Source organism: Diabrotica undecimpunctata, chromosome 6 (genome assembly GCF_040954645.1).
Source record: "Diabrotica undecimpunctata isolate CICGRU chromosome 6, icDiaUnde3, whole genome shotgun sequence".
Taxonomy (NCBI): domain Eukaryota; kingdom Metazoa; phylum Arthropoda; class Insecta; order Coleoptera; family Chrysomelidae; genus Diabrotica; species Diabrotica undecimpunctata.
The window spans coordinates 12,624,780-12,643,114 of NC_092808.1; positions in this window are offsets into that span (position 1 = coordinate 12,624,780).

The following is an 18,335-nucleotide window of genomic DNA, read 5'->3' on the forward strand; positions in this document are numbered from 1 at the left end:
GATACGAGAAGATCGACAGATTTGAATGCACGAGGCTTGTTAGCCATCCCCAAAACAAGCAAACGAAGTTTGTGAGTCCCTGAAGCATCTGCACAAGCCATAAAGGTGATTCTTTCTGTCATAATTTTTTGACCAGAAGCGTTCTTTTCTTGAGATGATACCAATGTATGGTCTGGTAACATGCGCCAAAATAGCCCACTTCCATCTGCATGGTAAATTTGCTCAGGTGTCAAATTGTTTTTAATCATAAGTTCTTCAAATGCAGTTCGGAAAACTTTGATGACGTCGGTATTACTCGAAAGTTTCTCACCAGTAATTTTGAGATATCTAACTCCAAGACACCTTTGAAGTTGTCCAACCAACCCTTACATGCGCTAAAAGCTTTGTGATTTGGTGACATTTCACGATGGAAATGACGGGCTTTTTCACACCACTTACCGGATCATGCTTTCTCCGCTGTTGTAGAAACTACATGAACAACGCACTTCCTACATTCAGATATTCGGGAAGTTTGATGGTTTTCCTCTTACCTGGACCGCTTTCCGCTTTGCTGACGAACTTGTCTTTGTTCTTTTTAATGTCCAATGTAGATTTGCCAATACCGAACTGTTTTGAAATGAAACTGTAGCTAGTTCCTTGCTGTATCAACTTGAGAATTTTGGTCTTTTGTTTGATAGTCAAAGTCACGTGTTTAACGGAAGCCATCGAGAGACGAAAGCACTAACAGAACTAAATAATATGTAAGTGGGCAAGGAAAGTAAAAACAGATGTTCGTCATGTTGATTCTGGTCGATTCAATCGTGGGGAATGCAGGGAGGGCTCGCGCGAGCCCGTTCGGATTACCGCGTCATTCGGACGACCTTGGATTCGGATTAACGCGGCCGTACTGTATATATATTTACTAGAAATTTCTTGGGCTTTGATTCATATTAAAGGTTGTCTATGATACTAGGATATCCATGCCTTTTTAAAAAAATATTATTAAATAACAAAATGCTTTATCAAAAAACACTTATCTTAATGTACTTTATGATAATATCATGAGCATAAGCTGTGATTTTTTTGTGATAATATCTACTCCCTACCATTTTTCCACAGAGTTTTCTCAAAACGTAGTTTAAGGAACTAAGACAAGGAACTTCAAAATAATGTCTAGCTTATGTTTCTTTATTTTTATCAAAAAAAAATACATAAATATGCATTTTAGATTATTTTTATCGTAGTTTATGTAACACTTTAAACAATATCAATATTTTTGCATATTTCCACACATTACGTAACGATATTTCTTAGAACCGCCCATGTTTAGTCAATTTATTAAGAATTCATTAGTTTTCCAGCAATTAGTAGAGCCTTCGAGTGTGTCTCATATCTCACTCGAGCCAACTAATAACTACGATAGTTTATTAATCTATATTCTTCGGAAGTGAACTCGATTTTGACATAAATGCTTTCAATTAAGTAATGCAACATTTGCAACGTTGCTCCTTGCTACTAAATGATCTGTTTCATTCATTGTAATATATGGAATTGAAATTGGACTGATATTAGGCTTCCGTGTAACGTTTTAATTAAAATTATGAATTTGTGATTTCTATGGGTTACCAACAACGGCTGAGGGAGAAGGGTAATAAAATTTGGAACTTTAATAGTGCAGACATATTGGAATTGATTACAATGTGAAGCACCGTTTAAGACATGACGTTAATAGACTTCGGAGTAATTAAAGATATCAAATTAAAGGTAATTTCAATTTTGGCCTGGCATTGAATGGTTACGTATATTCATTCTATGATATCAATTCGAATTCTGGTATATTTATTTAATTCCATATTAACACCAAAATTTCTGGTTTGGTATTACACTGACACTTGACAATAGGATGAATTGAGTAGATTTATATGGTCATATCAGGGAGAATCAAATTGGTAAGTAACGAGTGATTTACATTCTATAAGATGGGTTAATGAATTATACTAAATCTGTAAATGATTTTGAAATATACTCAGATGTAAAAAAAACAACGTAGAAAATTTTGGTCAAATTCAAAGTATTTCAATTTTTTTATTTTTAGCCCTATATTGATGATTTTTTTAGCACACTGTGTATAAATTTATAAATTTTAATTTGGTATAGTCAGTTTTTTGATAAAATTTTATTTTTGACTTGTTGTACAGGGCTAATTAAAACGTGGTTTTATTATCTTAACTTTGAAACATTCTTTGGAATAATTTCGTTTGTGAATTTTTGTAAAATCCTATTTTTCGTTTGCAAACATGTCTCCTAAGCATTGTGTTTTTTGTTACATGTCAAAATATGCTTTGGTTCATTTTTTAGAGCCCAATGAATTTGCCACCCACAATTTAGGACTTTTTTAATTAGGATTATTTTGGAGTTATTTTGTAATACGACGAGGTGGCTTTGGTGACTGTCATTATGTCATATTAACACTTAAATTTTGTTAACCTATGATTGATCATGGTTCTTAGTGTCGAAGATTGTGGGAAAGCCGTTGCTCTGGTTGAAGATTGGCGAAATTATGAATATGTGGTTAGAGTACTACACACTCATCGCTCTACCATCCAAAGGGTAGTGGAACGTTTTATACGACCTAGAACAAACAAGCGTAAAGTGGCAGGAAGCGCAAAACTACCGCTTTAGATGATCGTTTTATACGAGTCAACGCTTTGCGGGATCGTCATATAACAGCTGTGCAAACAAGAAATCAGCTTGAAGAGGTTTGAGGCAATAATGTAAGTGTATTTACAGTTCGTCTAAGATTACATGAATTTGGTTTGCACACCAGCAACTGGGCCCAAATTACTTCCACGACACAGAGTGGCTAGACTACAATTTCCCATGGAACATTTACATTGGAATTTAGGACAATGGAGTAATGTTCTTTTTACGGATACTGCTTTTTCAAGATACTGTCTTCACTGATCAGATGGAAGAGAACAAGTATAGCGTTGAACTGGAAAGAGATTTGTGGAGCGTGCTTTCAGTCCCCGCGTTAGCCGCAGTGAATATCCGTGGCCTCCCCGAAGCTGCGATATAAATCTCTTAAAATTTTTCTTATGGAGATATATACTTGTTTATTCAGGACCAGTAATCAATACACGAGATGAGCTTTGGCAAATGATATGGATGCTGCTAACGAGATTAAAAGATTGAATCCAAATATTTTTCTCGTAAGAAGAAATTTTATAAATGTTAAAAATGTATTGAAGTAAAGAGACATTTTGAACATTTGATTTAGTGGGTTTCGAAAGTGGAATGTAACTTTTAACGTTATTTTTTATTGTTTATTCATTATTAGCTTAACAGACACCTATCGAAGAGGTCTACCCTATAGTTCGAATCGCTCCACCTGCTATCAGAAGACAGGTCACGTCAGAGATAGAACGAAAGGAGCAGAAGACGGATCGAGGACACTCCTTAAAACCGCCGTTTGCTTAACTGCTTCATATTTGGTAATTTTCTTAGAAAGTCCATCAAATACATCTAACACCATATTTTGCTCAGCTACACACAAATTCCTGCTTTCTTTGCTGAGTACTTGGCCCCGCACTTTCATCTCCATCTTCTAAATTATCCGTAGGTTCATTTTTGTCAGGTAAACGCACATCACTTTCCCATGGCCGCCACATATTTTCTTTGATAAATACTAAATATATTGTAACGATATATTTTGCCTACCATACGGGGCATTAATACAAGGGGTAGAAAATTGGGGAATAGAAACTATGGGGGTGGAGATAGGGTAAGCAAAATAAACGCTATTTGTGCGAACGGCACTCAGGGTTTGGTAGGAGAGCTGGGTCGTGGATAAGTAAAAGACAAGGGGGTTTGGATTGGGGCAACTACAGAAAAATGAAATAAAGGGTCATAAATCTCTTGGGACAAACAGAATGAAAATAAACCGGAAACACCTCAAGAAATTTAATATAGGGCGCCACTTGAGGTGCCTAATTATACCTATTACAACCAGCTAGTTGTAACTGGAGATATCATTATTAAACATAAAAAAGCATATTTTTTTCAAATAAAATTCAAAAAGGGTTAGTTAAAAAAAATAAACAAATGTTAAGAAACAAAATTTAACATTTATTTTTGTGTCACCACAAACAGTTACAAAATAGACAATATAAAATCACTATATTAATAGTCACAATTTAAAAAAAATACAGAAAAAACTTACATGTCATCCGTTTACAAACTCCAGGAGTTGGAGATACTATATAAACTTACAAGTGTTATCGCACAGAAATTAACCTTTCTTTAAAACAAACAAAACAAATAAATATCGAAAACAATAAAGCATATGTTAACATTAAATTTAAAACAAAGCTAATCAAATAAAATGACAGCTAAAGTCAAACCATAAAATTTACTACTTTAAATATTACAATTTTTTATCCTGTATGAAAGCAAATTATTATTTAAAAAAATGTCTGTCTTTACTTTAAAATTTGAAACAAAAGTTACCTTAATTCACCAAATCACACTTTGAATGTTCTGGAACCATAACTGCAACTAACTGGGGGTAGACCTGGGCTCCACTCTCTGCGTAACGAACACACGAACAAATCCATCTCCAAACTGCCAAAAAGCCTTGGGTGACAATCAGGGAGAAACAAAACGAGGATGGAAACGACGATTCTTCCAATCCTCACTCAAAACATTAATTGAAGCATTAACTGCCACAAAACTACTTTTCACTGCTACATATTTCCATAAAAAGGGACCAAAAACAGAAAACCACAAATTCGATGGATGAATTTGGACATAACGCTGGCCGCTCTTCACCGCGGCTCCAACGAAAGTGACGAAATTATCTTAAAAAATTACTCGCATAAGTTAGAACAAACAAAGCACTTAGGGTATAAGCTAGAATAAGCAAAACGCTAAAATAAACAAAACACAACGAAAATTAAGACGTAGATTAATTTGAAAACGCAATATCGGGCGGTTTGAACAAAGAAATATCGAAGAATTTGCGCCTGTAACATAAATAAACAATAAAACAATTTATTATCGACGGCAGCGACCTAAAAAGAACGAAAAAGATTATTTGGGTTTTAAATTGAAGGATACGAACTAAGAAACATTGAAAAAAATTCTTCGTTATTATAATGCATATATAAGGGGATTTCAATTAACACATATACGAGGGGACTTCAAAATAAAATGCTACAATATCATAACATTTTTTTTTCGACAAACTCTGGCTGAAAGAACCACAAAATATATTGCTTAAGAATGACTAATTCCGTTATTTAAATATTGTGACAATGATCCCGCCCCATTTAATTATTCTACGAAAATGTACTTATTAAGTACTTAGCCATTACCGGAAATATAAAATTGTTTGTAAATTTGTATTTAGGTCAATCGCAGGAATTTCTCTTAATTGCTTTTAAATGTTATAAACAAAGACATTTCACAAAAATATTTAATGACGATGATTTGGAATAAGTTTTACTTCTTTTTGTGTACATCAATAATTAGTGTTCATTGACGAACCCACAAAACAAAATGTCTACTTATTTTCGTAACCGAAAAATATTTTATTTTGCCTGTCCCTATTTTTAATAGTATATTGCGAGATTGTTTACTGCTAAAAACCATTGTTCCGATAAATTTGTAAAAACATTTAAACAATCTAATAATTCAAAATTCAACACTGCTCCGGTAATTTTATTTGAATGTTGGATAAAGTTAGTACAACTCTGTAATGTCTCTCTAGGGGTCTGTGTTACAATAGGTATCAATAGCGGATTATCAGCAGGTTGGTCTTTAAAATTTCGCATAGATCTTGTCCCTCACTATACTAAGGTAACTTAAATCGACTCATTATATATCGACCTGAATAAATGGACAATTTTTGTGCTAATGTACCTGACATTGTTAAATTTTTATTTCTGTTTAAATTATTATTTAAAGAGGTCGACTTATGATAATTAATTGTTATCTTTATGAAGCTGTGTGCGGTCTCCAACCTATTTTATTCCTCATGTCCGTCTCCTAAAAATATATTCAACCTCACTGTTCAAAAGCTCTGTCTATAAATTTATTTCTTATAATTCTTTGTTTCCAATACGTATCAAGAACGCCGGGATCTACTATAGTAAATAATTTTATAAAATGTAATTACTTAAATGTATCCTACCAGAATTAATAAATAAATGCTCCGATAAAGATCATAATCTTTTCAACTACAGCCTCCGATAGAAACGGTTGCAATAGCTTATCCAGGTAATTCTAACAATTTTCTTCTTTCAGAGATATTCTTCCGTTTCACTGACCACGACAATACCAGAAATCATTACAAGACCGAAAACGGCGAATAGTACAAAATTGTGCCTGAACATGATAAGTCTGGGGGTTTGGCTTGGCCTGTAAAGGGGGCAGGGTTGGAGTTTAAGAGCGTCCGTGCACAAGCGGCGTGTCAAACACACCACTTACTGGTGCATACGCCAACGGTGCATTAGCCAAATGTAGTGACTACGTGATCGGGTTTCTAACGACGTCGGGCTGAAGTGTTTTGCTTGCGTTTAATCTTTCGAATGTTGCTATTAAAATATTAAGATTAGATTAAGGTGGTTGACCTTTTTATTTCAACTGAGTCGCCAATTTTAGTTTACTATTTAAGCTGTTTAATTTAATTAATTGCATCTATTTTGTAGTGCGTATGTAAAGTTTTCCCTCCCTCAGTGATTTTCTAAACCATAAATCTTACATAATTATATTATTACATTCTCGGGTATTTAAACAAAGGTATCTCTACGTCGTTTTTATGATATATTAGTGGCGTATTCATTTAAGATGGCGGCATTTTGTAAAATTGATCTAAACAGGATTAATAATTAGTTCCATTTTATGCCATTTAAGTTGAAACCTACAAGACATATCTTTCGAGGACAGAGAAACAAGTATAGAAATTACAACGAAAGAAATATTGTTTATATTAACTAAAGAACTACATATTGGTATCCTTAAAATAATAGAAAATGAGTACATGGATATCCTCTTAAAGCTCTTTAATGAAATTTATCATTCGGGTGACATACCCAATGAATGGTTGACCTCAACATTTATTTTCTCCCAAAAAAGAAAAATGCTAGAGAATGCATCGACCACCGCATCTTAATCCGGATGTCTCACAGAATTAATGTTTTTAAAGATCATCCATAAACGCATTTACCAAATACTTGATATGGATATTGAAGAAAAACAATTTGGATTCCGTAGAGGTGTAGGTACTCGTGAAGCTCTCTTTGTATTTAACGTACTAATCCAGAGATGCTTGGATGTGAACCAAGATATGTAAGTCTCTTTCATAGATTACAACAAGGCTTTCGATAAAGTTCACCACAAAGAGGTAATGGAGCAAAACAATTACAGTCAATGACCTTCGAATTATAAAAAATCTATATTATAAACAGCAGGCACACATACGCATTAATGAACACACATCAGAAGAGTTTGAAATTAAAATAGGAGTGCGATAGGGGTGTGTATTGCCACCACTACTATTCAATGCATACTCTGAAGAAATTATGAAAAGAGCTCTGGAGGGAGAAACAGCAGGAGTAAAGTTCAATGTAACACCAATTAAGAACATTAGATATGCGGACGATACTATCATAATAGCAGACAACCTCCAATACCTTCAAAAGCCAATCAACAAGATAGTTGAGTAAATTTGTAAGGATATCAAAAACCCAAAATAATGATGAATGCCTGACAATTAACGGTAAAACTTTAGAACAAGTTGAAGACTACAGTTATCTTGGCACAATAATTAATCATACAAACGATTACTCAAAAGAAATCAAAGTTCGAATAGAGAAAGCACGAACCAACTTCATTAAAATGATAAAGGTACTTTGTGCAAGAGAACTGAAATTAGACTTGAGAATTAGGCTGGCAAGGTGTTATATTTACTCGACTCTACTTTACGGGATAAAAGCATGGACACTTATCGCGTCAACTACTACAAAGTTGGAAGCATTTGAACTGTGGGTGTATAGAAGAATCCTGAAGATATCATGGACCAAGCATGTAACAAACAAGAAAGATACAACATACTTCAATTAATTATACAAGGGAAAATCCAGGGCAAGAGAAGTGTAGGAAGGAGAAGAATCTCATGGTTGCGTAACTTGAGGGAATGGATGCACATCAATCGAACTATTCAGAGCTGCAGCATTTAAGATCAGAATAGTCATGATGATTGCCAACCTCCGTCGTGGAGATGGCACGTAATAAAGAAGAAAAAGATTTTCCACTTCTCATAGGTGCTATAAGGATTGAGTTCTAGGAGAATGTTTCCGTGTAATTAAGTCCTAAATGACTTGGTATGCTAGAGTATCTAACAAAAATTTTCCTACACATCTGGACGTGGCAAGCAGTACTGCGTTTTATATGGTTTAATAGAGGATTTTTACTAAGACCAGCGGTTTGATGTTGCCTAGAAGGTTTTTTGTTAGATATCTCTACATTAATAAGTATTGTTTATCTAGCTAGTTTATTAACTAGTATCAGATCTGGTCTATTGTATGCGACTAATTGGTCTATAAGTACAGTACGGTATAGCTTGTACTGTCATTCTCATTATCGTTATCAGGAATAAGGTCATAAGAAAGATGGTTGGTTCGGAAAAGTTCGAATTTAGTTTAATTTCGAAGTTAGTCTTCGTTACTAAGTATATCCTTCCTTATATCAATTTACAGTCCCCAGTAAGATCCTCCTCCTAAGTACCTTCTCTGTTAAGGTTAGCGATCAATATGGCAAATTTCTCTCTGTTCTGGGCTTGATGAATTAATTCATTTCCTTTTGTGTGGGTCCAATATCTGATGTTTCGTAGCCAAGATTTTTTCTTTCGCCCTATGCCCCTTTTACCTTCAATCTTGCCTTCTAATATTACCTGGAGCTGCTCAAATTCCCTATGGCGCCTTATGTGTCCTAGATATGACGTCTTTCTAATTTTGATATTATTGACCAGATGAGGGCGTGTGTTCATTGCTCTCAGTACTTCTTCATTCGTAGTTCTGCTGGTCCAGCTTATTCTTAGCATTCGGCGGTACATCCACATTTCAAATGAATTTAATTTGTTGACGTCATACTGTTTTAATATCCAGGTCTCACAGCCATATAGTAATAGAGACCACACATAACCCTTTAGTGTTCTCAATCTTATTGAGACTGATAGCTTGGGGTTACAGAGCATTTTACGCATATTCATGAAACCAGATATTGCTATTTCAATGCGTCTTCTAATTGAAGCTTTGAGAACTCGGAAGGGTGATACCATTTATTTATATGTTAGGTGTAACTTGTTCCTGGAGGTTTTTGTGGAATACCAGAATTTTAGTTTTGGTAAAAGTTAATATCCAAGCCCAGCCTGTGACTTTCTTCTGATAATATGTTCATTAATATTGTTAGTTGGTCTTCTGTTTCTGCTAATACTACGGCGTCATCGGCATATTTTATATTGTTAATGATGATTCCATTGGCTCTGGCGCTTTCAGGGCGATCTTCAAGAGAAGCTCTAATTATATGTTCGACATCTACATTAAATAATAGGGGGGGATAAAATTCACCCTTGACACACTCCTCGTTCTATTTTGATGTACTTGGTGTTTCCGTTCTCTGTTAGAACGCATCCTGTGTGGTTCCAGTATGTATTACTTATGACAGCTGTGTCATGTCCGTCCAACCCTACTTCTTTTAGCACCTCAATCAATTTTCCGTGTTTGATGCGGTCGAAGGCCTTTCTATAATCGACAGAGCACACAGACGGCCGTTTTTGAACCTTAAGATACCTTTCTGCCATCAGTGTCAATCCCATAATTGCTTCTCTATTGTCTGTGTCAAGTTAAGAATTCATAAAGGAGCCTTATGGGAAGCGGTGATGCCAGAACTACCGATAGACTGAGATAGGCGAGAGTAGTGGAGTTGCAGCGAAAAAGCAGGGCCGAACTGCATGTTATATTGCACATTAGACGTTTTTTCACTTAGGTAACTTTAAATTTTTTTTGTTTTTTTGAAAAATAAAAATTAAAGACATGTCTTTTTCTCACAACAGTTATTTATTAAATTTCGGCTTAGGTCATCATCAGACTCTTAAAAATATTCTTAATTGTTTAATGAACAAATTGAGTGAGTATTGTGGTAGATATTATTAGTGTCAGTAAAAAACATAAAAAAACAATAAAAACTTCTGTATATTTTAAAAAAAATACAACAGAACCATAGAAATGTAACAAATTATTTGGTTTTTTAGTTTGACATTTATATATTTACAATATTACAATTATCAAAAACTATGTACATTCTTCGTCCATATCCAAATCGGAATTGTCACTACTATCATATAAATCTATAACTATGGGAGTTACGTCTTCCATTAGACCGTCCACTTCCCAAAATTTTTTCTCCAGAGTCATTACATGTTGAATATAGTTTTTCCAGTTATCAGACGTAACATTTGAAAACGCTTTTTTTATGAGGTCCTCCATATCCTTCGCTTTGAAGGTGCTGTTATTTACGGCCACATGCCTTTTTACTTGGCTCCATACCATTTCAATTGGATTTAATTCGCAATGGTATGGAGGCAAACGAAGCACTTTGACATTATTTTGTTGTTTACAAAGTTCTTCAATTTTGTAATTATCAAAATTTTGTTTAAATTGCGCGACTACCTCCAAAAGCTCGCACTTCAGATAATTTTCTTCAAAAAATATGTCTTTTTGTCTTAACCAGTCCATAATGTTATTCTTATTCCACGATTGGTTAGGCAACAACTCGGTTTTTACACTATGATATGGAGCATTGTCCATAACAATAACCGTTTTTCGAACTAAGTTGGGCAACAGTTTGTTTTCAAACCAGTTCTCAAAACACGGACCGTCCATTTCGTCGTGATAATCAGCGCTGTTTTTTTTTGCAAGGAAAAACATTTCAGCACCGTTTACAAAACCATTTTCACTTCCGGCATGGACAAGGATGAAACGTGGTCCACGCTGAGTGGGATGCTTTAGTCCAGTACTTAGCCCTTTTATGAACGCATCTCTTGCCGAGGTGACGGTTTTGTCTTTCCATTCTCTGGAAACCGAGTGCCCCACATTGACCCATGACTCATCCAAATACACAATGTCATAGCCCTCAGCCCGATATTGTTTAATGGCCCTTAAATATCCATGCCTCCATGCAATTATATCAGGACGTTCTATTAGCACGGCACTTTTATCACGTTTTGCATAAACAAAGTTCATGTCTTTTAACAACCTGTACATTGTACTGCGGGTAAAATTTGGCAAGTTTTCGTCTTGGTTCACTTTTGGCAGAAGACGATTCAAAGTAGGAGGAATGTTTTCAAAAAAAAAACTATGCACTGTTCGACGAACGCCGATACGAACACCTTCATCGTAAGTATAGTCTCTGGAGTTGTTTCGGCAACGGGTTCTTTTTCTGTTTGTTTTTACCTCAGAAAGCTCACCTTCTTTGTCTTCCTGTACGATTTTTTGAATCGTACGAACTGACACTCCTGTCATCGCGGATACTTTGTCGAATACAATACGTTGACTTTCATCTCGAAGCAAATTAATGTGGTATCTCACTACGTTTAAGATCACTTTTTTAGCACTCAGATGTAAAATTTGACCACTTTTAAACGGCAAAACTGGATCCATTTTAACAATATAATTTTTTACACTTGAGATTTGAGTGCGCGATGGTTATGCCTTAACCCTTGTCCGGGCAGAAGAATTTAAAAACGTAATCGGGCAGTTTGGGCTTATGTATACAGACAAACATATAATCTCCACTTCACCTAATTACACTATTTTGAAAAACATACCGCTCATTTATCTATAACTCATAAATCTGTCTGCTTTCCAAATGTGCTTTCCAAATGACACTATTGTTTGGAATGACTAAGTACATAAAGAGAATTAGAAAACTATTAATAGTCAATTATAAAGTAATCAATATTGTTTACTGTTAGGGCCTGTTATCCCGGCTTGCCCGATAATGGAAGTTTAAGCACAATATCTTAATTATTATTGCTTTCTATTTATTAACTATTGTGAAAGTAATATTTTATAAATAATTTTGAGAGTTGACACCTAAGCTGTCAGAATTACCTGTGCCATAATAATTAACCAATTGCGTAAAACCTAATATTTTAACCACTAATAAAGACATTTTTCTAATAATCTTTAAAATCACTTCCCTGAAAATGTAACCATATTTATAAGTAATTGTAGTCGTTAAGCTTATTAAATAGATACGTACCTATCTTTTTAAAATAAATTTGATTAACATTGGAAAATATAAATAAAAATTTGAATATAAATAAAGAATGGGTTATTTCGGCCGGCCCTGCATAGTCCCGTGAACTATTGGCAACATACGCCCGTAAGAAATGCACTGGCCTATCTGTTCAGTTGTGAATTCTTAACTTGAAACAGTGTTTAGTGCCTGTACCCTTTCTAAAACCATATTGAGAACGACTCAGGTATTCTTCACATTTATTGTGAATTCGGTTATAAATTATTCGCATAAAAATCTTAGCGGCATGACTCATTAGGGATACAGTTCGATGGTCTTCACATTTCCTTGCTTTTTGTTTTTTAGGAAGATTTGTGGATGTTAGCCAGTCATGCGATATTATGCCATGTTCATATATAATGTTGTAGAGGCATGTTAATTTCCTGACAGCATTATCACTTAGGTGTTTAAAATGTTCATCTGTTATTAGGTTTTCGCCAGGTGACTTGTTGTTCTTTGCGTCTTTTTTTGCCTGCAAAACTTCTTCGGTGAGAATGTTTAATTTTTCAGCTGTATCTGTTTGTGGGGGTTCTTCTGTTCTCTGATCACCAAACAAATCTTTAAGATATTGCTCCCATATTTCTTTCTGTTTTCCAGGGTCTAATTCCATTTGATTTTTCTTGTTTGTTACAATCGATAAGTGTATGGGTTTTCATATTCTGGCTACTTCTTTAACCTTCCCAGTAAGATGTTGGATGATTTCTTAACCTTGACATTTATATCTCCCGTATTAGCTGCTTGAAAGGACCAGCTTCATGTATAGTTGACCAAAATATCAAAGATCAACGCCGACTTTTGAAGATTTTTTTTGCTGATGTTATACAAAATACTAAAATAGAAAATTAATTTTTTAAATTTGGTTGAAATTAGGGTCATAATACAATAATTTGTGTTTTTTTATAAATGCATCCCACACACGTAAAATATACAATACATACAATTCCTACAGAGCAGCGCATAGTAATATTTCTTCAAATCTTCTTTCTTCATTCTTCTTCTTCATTCTTCTTAGATTTCTTCCAATATTCCTAATAATTTTTCTCCATTGGTCTCTATCTTCAGCTACTCTGAGAGGTTCGCAGAGTGAGTTTCCAGCTGAATTCTTAATTTGGTTGGACGATCTAGTTGGCAGCCTTTTTTCAATCTTGAGTTGGTTTAGAATGGAAACGTTTGTCCTGTTAGCTGTCCAAGGTATGGGCAGCATTCTTCGCCAGCACCACATCTCAAAGGCATTAATTTTTTGGCCCTCGCGTCCGCGAACAGTCCAAATCCCTGACCCGTATAGAAATACTGAGAATACAAGAGCATTCATCAGTTTCATCTTGATATTTTGAGAAATACATATGTCTTTTCAAACTTTAGTTAGGCGACTCATCGCATTATTTGTCATACCAATACGTCTCCGAACTTCTGCTCCACAGTTACCATCATTAGTTATACCAGACCCGAGATAGATAAAACTGTCCACTATCTGGTTTTCCTGTAACATGTTAGTTAGTTGAATAGTGTGGAATATGTCGAACACCATTATTTTTGTTTTAGCTTTATTGATTTTCAGGATAACTTTATTGCTTTCGTACTCAACTCTTCGCAGGAGATTAAACATTTCTTGCTCATTTGCTGCTATAAGTATAGTGTCATTACCAAATCTTAAATTGGAGATTTACCTATCAGCCACTGTTACTCCACCGGCCCATCCATCTTAAGCCATCCTCATGACATGTTTACCATAAATGTTGAATAAGTCAGGTGAAAAACCCATCCTTGTCTAACACCTCTCTCGGTCTTGAATTGATTTGAGAACTGCTGATCTAGTCCTACTGTTTCTATATTGGACTGGTACAGATTTTTAATAAGTGTCACCAGGTGCATTGGTGTGCTCATTTCTATTAAAATGGACCACAGATTTAACCAGAATACACAATCAAATGTCTTTTGGTAGTCAATGAAGTATATAATCATAGGTACTTGAAATTCTCTAGACTTTTTAATGAGTTTTGTTCCCGTGTACCTTTACCATTTACAAACCCCGCTTGTTCCTGAGGTATTTGGTGATGTAGATAGGTTTTTAATCTGTTTTTGATTATATACAACAAGATTTTACTAGCATGTATTATTAGTGACAGTGTGAGGTATTTTTCACAGGTAATAGTAGTTCCTTTTTGTGTAGTGGGATATAAATTAGGGTACACCAAAGAGCTTCTTCTAAGTTTTGCTGTAAGTCATTGATTTAGAGACGGGTCTTCTTTTTAAACCGAAGTCAAACGCTCAATACCAGGAGTTGATGATGTCTTCCACAGTCTTCGACAGGATATGTTTTACAGTTGATGGACCACTTCCATCTTGATCTTATTGGGATGTAGTCTGATGATGTATTTGATTTCTTGTTCGTCTATCTGTGCTGCGCCATGTGTATAACAATGTATATACAATGTATTAGTAAATATAATATACTCGTATTTCAAAAAATAACGATAAAAGGAAAGACATACAATAGTGTGATGAAACCTGTGTTGGTGTATGGCCGTGAAGTGGTCTGTAAAGAAAATTCAGGAAAATAAGATGGAGGTAGCTGAAATGAAAATGTAATGGTGGATGTTGGGTAGGACTGAAAGGAACAGGATCAGAAACGACTCGATTTGGTAAAGGGCCAGGGTGACTACAGTCTCAAAAAAGATTTAAGAACAAAGACTGCAATGGTTTGGTTCATGCCAGACATAGAGATGAAAACTATGTGGGATGAAGGATACAGCTGTTAAAAGTTCATGGAAGAAGATGTAGAGGAAAAGGAGGTAAACCTGTCTTTTCATACAAAATTTAGATGGCGATTTGTGAAAAATATGTACATGATAGGAAAAATCCGATGGCAGATTGAGATTAACACGGCAAACAAATTCAAAAACACCTTTTGCTTCTCAGTTACGGATCATTTTGTTTTAAATTGCAACACTGTGTAATTAATAAACAATACACATATAACTGGTCTTTCTTTTTGATTAGGGTTGAGTATTCTGAAAAATTTAGTTTTTAAAAAGGATTCTGCGACCAAAAGTTTGAGAACCGCTAACGTTGACCAATATATTTTATTATTTTTCGACAATAAAAAAATTCCAGTTATGAAATTCTTAAGTAGGCCACGAAATTCCAGCCTGTCGGTTGTAGATTGATCGGCTGTAGACTGTAACCGATATACTTATAATTTAAGCTTATCAAAAGATCACTAAATTACAGTTTTATCTGCGTCTTAATATTAGATAATTCACGCATAACTGCACAAACTTAAATAAGAAGGTAAAGTAAATCAAAAACTGAATTAAAAAGGATTATATAAGCCGAATAGAAGTGGCACTAACAGCGTAACAATAAATCTTTTCGAGGTATTAATATTTTTACTTTGCAACTGAATTTCTTGTATAAAGCGAAATCATAATCCCCTCTTTACAAATCTCAGTCAAACTACAAAGATAAATCTCAAAACAACCCCTAACACCCAGAAAATCTCCATTCCTTACCGGGAGAACTTGCTTCGTCGGGGGTGCTTTTCGTCTTCTTAAAAATCCATAAACCGAATTCTGGTATGAACCGAATAAGAATATACTTATTGTTATTTATTCTGGTAATAAATATCAATGAGGCAGTCCTTATCCCACCAGAGGGAGCTACCGCCCATTTATCATGTCTTGCCACCTGTGTCCTTCTTTTCTTATAGCCCTTCGAAGCTGTCAGACTTCTCTGAGACTGGGCTGTGTTCTTCCTGGCCAATTAAAACTTTTCAGATTGACAGATTTATTTTTTGTCGGCTGTGCAGCATCGAAGACGGTGATTGTTATTCAGTGGCCAGATTGGTTATCGACCACTTTTAAAAGTAGCACAGGCGAGGGTAAATTATTTTCGGACCAACAAGTGAAATTAGCAGCGTGAGATAGTCTTTACTTAGGAAAACTTTAAAGATATTAAAAAGTTTTTTGCACGGGAAAACGTCCAACACAAGCTCATAAAATTGGAAATTAATTGGTATTTTTACGAAAACAAATCAATGCCAGTGTTTCAGCGAATCTACTATAATAAATTAACGTCACGTTAATAAATAAATTATACGTATATAAAATAAACAAATATGAGTACGATATGAGTCTCAGCGCTTATCACCTTATATGGGACAAATTCATTTCCCGTACAATGCATATAATGAATAATACAGAAATAATAAAAGAAACGTTGAGGATGTGATATTAATTAATCTTAAACAAATCTGTTCGGTAGAATCTTCCATTTTCACAGTAAATGGAGATATGCAGCCAATAATACACTTATAAGTAGACTTCGGCAAATATGCAAATAAAAATGTAGAAAATATGCGCATAAATATGCACGTGTTTACCCGAAAATATGCAAATATTTTACAAAATATGCATACAAATAAATAAAAAAATCGTAAAATAGTAACAATTTTATTTAAAAAAAAAAAGTGTACATAACTAAATATTTCCTACTATTCATTAAGATTTACATTTATTTTAAGTAACTACATCATTTTTAAGTATGAATAAACTTATTTAGAATTATGGTAACAATAAATGACCAAGTGGTGTTCAAAATTTTCTAACAAAAACTTGTGGCTTCTGTCTGAGTACATATATTTATATATGGAAAAACTTCGTTCAACATCAACTGATGTAACGGGAGCATTTTTCAAACTAACCAAAACATTTGGTTCTAAATTAATTGTTTCCGAAATATTTCCAGCTAGAACACTGACTACTTCAGAAAGAATATGGTAACCTTTATTTTTTTCCATAAAAGCTTCAAATTTTTTTAAAATATCTTTTCCAATATTACCTCTAACGTTCCGACAACATGACGCAAATTCTTTTATTAATGCTGTACTTTCGAACAATGACAGTTTTGGTGATTCTAACTGAGTAATTGTTTTTTGAACAAAACTAAAAATTGATTTTATAAATGAAAGTTCTTGTTGAAGCAAGTTACTCTGAAAAGTTTGTTTAGAATCCAAAAGAGATTGGGAACTTTCATCTGTTAACGTATCAATTATGTTCTTTATTTTAACAAAATGATGTGCATAAAAATTAGCTGCTTCTAACCATGTTCCCCATCGCGTTAAAATAGGTTGTGGTGGAAGAGGAATGTTAGGTAGCATTTCTTTTCGTATTTCCTCTGCAACTCTGTTTAATCCATGCGCTACACAAGTAACATGTATTAAATCTGGGAAAAATATTTTTAAATTTTGTCCTGCTTTCACCATATAAGGAGCAGCATCCGATAAAATAAGCAGTAATTTATTAGAAGGAATAGTTGTCGGAAGAAAAAAAGTTGCTAATGTTTCTTGTATAAAACGCGAAATTGTTAAAGCATTTGTTTTCTCAAGTTGCTGGCATGAAATAAGATCAGATTTTGGTAAGGTATCTTCTTTAAGAACACCAATCAATAAATGAGCAATATACTTTCCTGAGGAATCAGTGGTTTCGTCTACAGATATGTAAAAATAATTATCTGCAATTTCTTCCTTAATATTAAGTAACACCGACGAGTATAGCCCGTTCACATTATTTCTTCTTAGAGACCGATCACTTGGAACATTAAGTTTGCAATATTTTTTTAGAAACGAACTAAAATTTACATTTGCTAATTTTGAAAGCGGTATGTTTGCAGACACTAATGCGCGACACAAGTCTTCATTAAAAGTTTCTTGCTCATCTAATTTTTTTGAAGTAGATTGGAAACATTTAGCCATTGAAGTTTGATGTTTTCCTCCTATTTTTCCTTTTTTTGCAATGTGTGAAGCAGTTCTCACATGTTGGTCTATCTGAAATTTCTTCTCACATGCTATCTATAAATAAAAATAAAAACCTTTATTTTAACCCAACCTTTAAAATATAAAAATATACAAGGTGTTTTTGGTTAATCAAATAACTGGTTTGGAAAAAAAAACACTCGCTAAGTGTTTTAAATACAGTATTAATCCACAAATTAGTTTT